Below are 7,883 nucleotides of genomic sequence, written 5' to 3'. Positions count from 1 at the left end.
ATAGTTTTTGAGATTTCGAGGTCATCGCGATTTTTTTAAATGGAATAGCCCATATATTATTTTAAATGGAATAGCCCATATATTATTTTAAATGGAATAGCCCATATATTATTCTTGTAGCTTATCTCGAGAGTTTTCCAAAACATTATAATAAAATATATTTTCGTTAAGAACTTTTCGAGTAATAACACTTGAAATTTCCAGCACTTTGACATAGAATACAAAATATCTCGTAAAATATTCATCTTTCGATTATTTTGCCTTAATGCTTTTTTGCACCGAATAATGAGACAAATTAATTGGCTTAAAAAAAGCACAAAAAAAATTTTATATATTTATTATGTAAAAAATTTTTTGTTTTTTTTAAGCCAATTAATTTGTCTCATTATTCTGCACAAAAAAGCATTAAGGCAAGATAACCAAAAGATGAATATTTTATGAGATATTTTGTATTCTATGTCAAAGTGCTGGAAATTTCAAGTGTTATTACTCGAAAAGTTCTTAACGAAAATATATTTTATTATAATGTTTTGGAAAACTCTCGAGATAAGCTACAAGAATAATATATGGGCTATTCCATTTAAAATAATATATGGGCTATTCCATTTAAAATAATATATGGGCTATTCCATTTAAAAAAATCGCGATGACCTCGAAATCTCAAAAACTATGACCTCGAAAAAAATTTTTTGTTCGTCATAATATGTGTCCCTTCCAATCGAACAAGTTTTCCCTGTAGTACCCAATAAGCAAATTGAGCGCAGACTGCGCGTAGATTGGCAGCAAATTTGATCAAAAACCCACAACAAAACCATAGCCATCTGTGTCCACATTAGGTTACGGTTTTAGCGACAGATCTTGCTGTCTGGCAATTGGTGCCAAATTTGCAACAAAAATCGCGCAAAGCTTGCAGCGCAGCAAAGTCTGCGCGGTTTCTGCCGCCAATCTACCGTCAAATCGCTACAAGCTTTGCGCGATTTTTGCTGCAAATCTGCAGCAATTATCCGACAATAAGCTCTGCCGCATATCTGGCGGCAATTTGGCAGCAAGATTTGATATAACAGATCCTGCATCAAATTTGTTATCTATTTGCCATCAAAAGTTGATAGCAAGCTCTGCTCGAAATCTGTTCGCACAGGTTTGGCTATCTGGGTATTTTCCCGTATCATTAAAAACAATGGAGATATTTTAAAGTTAGAGGAAACACTCTGTATAATGTATTTGTAACAGTTGTAACTGTTGTACTAAAAGTAGACTGTATAGTTTGTGCTTGATTAGACATAATGGTCAAAACAATATGTACTTGATTTGATTCCGGAAACTATATCTAGACAATATGTACTTATTTCTTTCAGGAATGTAACAGTTCTCTGAGAATTCTCTGAGAATTCTCTGAGAATAGACATACAAATTATTATATAATTTGCATATATGTTTGTGCATATGTATATGCTGTAAAGTTTTAAGTTGTATAAAATGGAAGCTCGTAAATCCATGCATATACATAAGAGGATGGAGACTTCACTGAATAAGTCACCTCTTCGTCACCACTACAGAGGAAATCTATTGTCGCTCAGAAGCAACTGTCTAGTGTTCTCTCAGGAAACGATGATGAGGCAGACCGTATTGCTCGTCGACATGACATTTTCATACCTAATACCTCAGCACTAGCTGGATCTAATAAAAGATACTCCTTGGGTTTGAGATTTTTAGCCAATGTCTCGACATATCAAATAGTTGAGACTATCAATTAATGTATAAAGCTGAGTGCTGAAAACAAGATCAACATAAAGAATGCGTTTAGTCTGGAGATGATAGATTTTATGACATACATGATAAAGAAGCAGGACAACAACATGTCCAATCTGCAAGTAGCCAGCATATCTTTGGACATAAGCAGTAAGATTTACGGGCTTCAAGTGGACAGCTTGCATACGGAGATACTCAAGATAATCGGGGATTTGAACAAGCAAACTCCTGAGGATACTGACCAGAACAAGCAGGAGGCAGCACTGCAGAAAAATATGGACGTGGATCTAAAGGTATTGAAGAAGAAGAAAACCAGACAGAAGATCTGCAGCACCGTAGAGGCGTTGAGAGGCAATGTCGAGATTGTGAAACCCTTGTCCATGATGATAGGCGAGGGCGATCTGTAGACCAGCGACATGCTGTATCAAGCAATGTTGTCTAATCATGCTACGTCGGGCTTTTACCAGCATCTGTATAACAACATACTCGTCGACACCGTGAACGAAGAAATCAATGTAAATTCGACGGAATACGCCATACCGACAATTGATGATTTTGAACAACTGAAGATTTGCGCGTCGTACTTGAACTTTGAATTTCTTGGCTGATCTGTTGAAGACGAGCCCGAAAAGATATCGGATACGTCGGAGGTGGAACATGATGATGACGACGAGGCCGACAACCATTTCCAATTCGATCTCGATGCCAGTGTGAAATACGGGGTCGAGAATCCATTGCCCGACCTCGTTAACTATTTCGATATTGAGGACGACTGCGAACGCCAACAACAGCAAGCGACAACGAATCACGTAGATATTAAATGGTAAACTTAGTTCCTGCGGCTCACCGTTAGATGATGTTAGTTGTAGGTGTAATTTATTTTGACATCTGAAACTGGCTGCATTTTAGAGGTTAGACATTTGTCAATAAAATTCAGTGCGAAGAGATTCATTTAAGCGAGCAGTGCTATTTTTTCTTTTGATTAAATATGGAATGATAAGTTGTTTTTTCGACATGTGCTGCTTCATTACTTTGACTTGAAAAAAACTGCAGCTGCAGCTCATAAATTGCTTTTCGAAGCTTATGGCAATTATGCTCCATCGGAAAGAACATGCCAAGTATGGTTTCAGCGATTGAGTATGGTTTCAGCTGATGTCAATGATAAAGAACGCTCAGGCCAACCGAAAAAGTTTGAAGACACCGATTTGCAGGCATTATTGGACGAAAACTCTACTCAAACGCTCCAAGAATTGTCTGCAGCATTAAATGTTACTCCGATGGCTGTTTCCAAACGTCTACATGCAATGGGAAAAATTCAAAAGGAGGGAAAATGGGTACCACACGAATTAACCGCAAATGCCATTGCGAATCGCTTAAACATCTCTATTTCTCTGCTCGCCAGGCAGAAAAAGAAGAGTTTTTTGTGGCGCATAGTGACTGGCGATGAAAAATGGATATACTTCGATAATCCTAAACGAAGAAAATCATGGGTAGACCCTGGCCAACCATCGACATCCACACCAAAGAGAAATATTCATGGCCACAAAGCAATGCTTTGCATTTGGTGGGATATGCACGGCGTCGTTTATTATGAGCTACTCAGACCGAACGAAAGTATCACGGGGGATCGATATCAATCACAATTAAACCGTCTGAATGAAGCATTGTTGGAAAAAAGGCCAGCAGTAGCCAGCAATCGACGTAAAGTCATGCTTTTGCACGACAACGCTCGACCACACGTTGCCAAAGCCGTCAAAGAAACACTGATGCAGCTCGAGTGGGAAGTTCTCCCGCACCCAGCGTATTCACCAGACTTAGCTCCTTCGGACTATTACTTGTTCCGGTCGATGCAGCACGGCTTGGTGGATACACACTTCAGAAATTACGAGGATGTGCGAAAATGGATCGACGAATGGATTGCATCAAAAGACCAATCGTTCTATCGTCGCGGAATCTACGCGTTGCCCGAAAGATGGGAAAAATGTATAGCTAGCGAGGGAAAATACTTCGATTAATGTATTTTTTGCTTTTGATGTCGAAATAAATGAGTTTTTTAAACAAAAAAATCGTAGGAACTAAGTTTACCACCTAATAATATCGTGGACGCTTCAGCTGCGGATGGATTCAAGCTTATTACTCGCACCTGAATACTCGTTTGTGCTGCCGATTGCAGGTTTGCACTGGGTTGGACCGACTCATTAGAAGTTCCACAAATTCGTGAGACCAGCTGCAAACGCTGTCATGAGCAGCAAGGTCATCGGGGCGTGCATGCAGGCGCCGCTAAAGAGGAGGAAAGAGATCGAATTGTCGTACGAAGGGAATAAGGACATGATAGAGGTGAAGTTCGCGCTGAGCCAGTCCAAAAAGTTGCGTGTGAAGACAACCAAGACGGAGTGAAACACTAAGAATTTGACGTTGCCCGAGGATATCCACTACGATATCATGTGGTTGAGGTAAAGCTGTACCTGCATCAACATATTAGCATCAAGCAGCAGCAGAACGAAGACAAAACTAAAACCATGGATGTGTCTGACAATGACCGGTACGATTACAATAATCCGAACGATTAGACTACTGTCCTGACATGCACAACGGCGATTACGACGAGGCTAGGGACAACAATAACGAGAATGAGTGCAATTTTGAGTTCGACAGGAACGCGTTAGCCTCAAGTATTAGCCAAGGCTTCACCGGCGACAATCTTATTTCGGCGCTGAAATTGGTCAATAAGATACCCATCGCGTACTGCTCGAAGGCGAAGAGAGTCGACATGTAGCAGCTGAAGAAGTTCATCTCGAGATGCTTGAAGTCTGCGAGCGACGCGGATATCACGAATATAGCGGAAACGGAAATGGAAGAGAGTACGATTAAAGACTTTAAGATGTTCAATAACATTTACAAGAAGTTGCCGAAGCTACTGACGAAGAACAACGCCAAGGCGCTGAGCGCGCCGCACGTCTTCACATCACTGTTGCATCTGGCGAATGAGGAAACATTGAACTTGTGTTCGTTACCGGACATGTCTGATATCACTGTTGAAAAATGTTGAAGATTTGTTTTGCGCGCGTGTATTTGCATGTATATACATATATATTGTATGTAAAGAGAGCGAATACATATAACGTATTTTGTACGTTAAAAAAAATATATATATAATATTTATATATTACACACACGCGCGTATGTGTGTGTGTGTGTGTGTGTATAATATTATATATAAATAATATATATATATTTTTTTTTTAACGTTGTTACATCGCAGCGGAATCTACCTTTGTCTCCATATGTTAGATTCTTAGTCACAATAGACCGTCAAAATATCTCGTTTGTCACTTGTACAGATTAAATAGGATACTTGTAACAACCAAACCAGGTTCTCGGACCACTTTTTCGATAAGAGATACGCTTTTTCTTTCCTTTTCCTCTCTGTTTTTGGCTGTTTTATTCACTTTCAATAATTTTAACGAATAAATACCCGAACATAAACAACTTTTTCAATTAACTAAAGACGATGTTACATATTTATATACTACAAAATATATACTATAAGAAATAATTAAGATAAAAGAACAATTCAAAAACACAGAGGATAAGTTCCACATAACAAAATAATTAAAAAGGATTTATTGAAATTTCACTTCGATCTATATATAATTAGATAAATCTAGAAATTTAAGTCACAAATTTTAGGTAGGGGAGAATAGGGCTGACGCGGAGCTTTACTATATCCTAATAAATATATAAATAAATGCGATAATAGATCCTACGGATTCTGATTGGATGGTAAAAAAAACCCTCCTGCTAGGAATTGGGTATAAAAAGGGAACACCAAGGGCCAGCGAGTCAGTACGGAATTTTTAGTCAGAAGAGACAGTCAGTCAGACAGTACGTCAGAATAGTCAGTCGGTCGGAGACGACACCGAACTAAACGGTTAGTTCACCTCGGTTTTCCCTTTTCAATTTCAGACCTATAATCGCACTTGTTCTATCCTATAGTATCTCAATGTATTAATTCAATCACCTGGAACACTTAAAAATAAATTGTTATGTGTTACTTCTTTTAGATTGAAACTGAGTCTCTTTTCCGCTTTAGATAAAATCTCGCATAAAAATTATTCACGAGAAGTAATTATAGTTGTCGCTGCCAATATTGTGGCCTCAACTATTTCGATTGTCGCTGCCAATAGTGTGGCCCCAATCACACGAACTGTCGCTACTAATAATGTGGCCCCGTTCCTCGTAATTATTCCTCAACAAAATTTATTTAGTTCTATATGCCTTCGAAAGGTGGGCGACGACAGCGAATTAAGAGACTTAGATATCAGATCAAGGTCGCTCTTTTTTCAAACCAAGACCCGTTTCCATTATTTGAAGAATTAGCAAACTTATTAGATCAATCTCCTCTACCCAATCCTTCATCTATAGCAACCTATATTCTACGTAAGACAGAATATACCTATTCATTTCCCGACTACAAGTCCATCCCTAAGGGTGATCCTCGTCGACTCACCTATAAAATACGCGAATTATTCGGAGTAGAACACCGATGATCCTACCCAGTCCTTTCACCCGTCAACCAGTGAACTAGAAGTAGTGCACAACTTGATCTCCGATCCCCGGGTAAAATGCTTTAATGCATTGACCCAAAATAAGGAGAAATAAAAACTAATCCTATACGTGACGACGCGACGAAACGTCACATATAATTTTGGTGGCAGCGGTGGGATATGTCCACAAGTTGTGCAAGGAAAATAATCTAAAATAAACATAATTGTCGTGCATATAAAAACAGTTCGCTCTATTCATGATACGTACTCCTCCACCGGAAAGAAGTTTTTGTGAAGTTGAAACCATTATGTCAAGAGAACTGGATATCAACAACTGAATTACAACAAAAATTACAACAATAAGAACGTCTTATTCGTCAACTGCAAGAGAAACAAGTAACAGAACAACCGATAAATATACCCTTAACGATGGGGCCTAGTGATCTTAATTTGGGTAATTATGCATACATTTCAATTAGAGACGCGCTAAAAGCAGTACTAAACTTTGATGAAGAAAATATCGCATTTAATCACTTCGTGAAAGGTTGTGAAGAAGCACTCAGCATGATTGCACCTTCTCAAGAAATGATTTTAGTAAATTCGTGCAATTCGTGCAATTCGTAATAAATTAAAAGGCGATGCTCATAGATCCATACTCGGCAAGGTATTTAACATATTACAAAGCTTAGTAGAATTTTTGAGTTATAAATATGGTCTTAGGGAAACGATTTATGAAGCACAAGCTCGACTTGCTTATATATGTCAGAAAGACGGTGAAAGAGTTTCAGCTTATGCAAATAGAGTCCGTGAAATAGGGAAGCGAATAATTGATGCTCAAAAACGACAATCAAATATAATTAGTCAGGACTTTAAAGATTCTATAGAAGAACATTTAAAAATTTGCTTTATACGTGGTCTAAATCCAGAAGTTAAAATAGTAAGGGACCTTTTAGTAAGGGAACCTTTGAAGAATTAGAGAATCGTGCTATAGTGCCGAAAGGGAACTTGAAACCATAAAAGCGATAAGGCAAGTGGTACTTGGGGAAAAGATACATGCCGATAACAAACGCATGGTTAACTCGCCTCTACGACGGGTAGGCTCTGAACCGGTAACGTGTCAATACTGTCATAAAATTGGGCATATGGCTGACCGTTGTAGACTTATCAATGATAATCGACAATCTCGCAATATTTTTTCTCCCAATACAAATTCTAGTCGAACTAATTCTTCATTAACTAACTGATATTTTAACAATGTGCGTGTATCACAACCATTTCCAAAATCGTCGCAGAATTAAATTAATAATTAAAAATATTAGGTGAAGTAAAAAGTTCTGAGCGTTTTTTCGCTTTATTTCGACGATAAAATTAACATAGTTAGGATTATCCGATTTCGATCAAATATGCGCCGTTTTGTTCGATAACTTTCGTCCATTTTGAACGCAATTTCATAATTCCGCGATTGAAGAAGTCCTCGACCCTATTGGTAAAAAACTTGACCAACTCATTTTCACAAGCCTCTCTTGAGGCCAGTTTGTACCATCAAGAAAATTTTGCAAATGCTTGAAAAGGTGATAATCGCTTGGT

At 38.2% G+C, this 7,883-nt stretch overlaps 1 pseudogene; it reads left to right on the top strand.

The window, feature by feature from the left end:
• Positions 1–1,476: 1,476 nt before the first annotated feature.
• Positions 1,477–4,798, top strand: LOC116844359 (annotated as a pseudogene).
• Positions 4,799–7,883: the final 3,085 nt, after the last annotated feature.

This window comes from Odontomachus brunneus, unplaced genomic scaffold (genome assembly GCF_010583005.1).
Source record: "Odontomachus brunneus isolate Ranch 3 - 2012 unplaced genomic scaffold, Obru_v1 Obru_scaffold_041, whole genome shotgun sequence".
Lineage (NCBI taxonomy): Eukaryota > Metazoa > Arthropoda > Insecta > Hymenoptera > Formicidae > Odontomachus > Odontomachus brunneus.
This window is presented reverse-complemented; position numbering and strand designations above follow the sequence as displayed.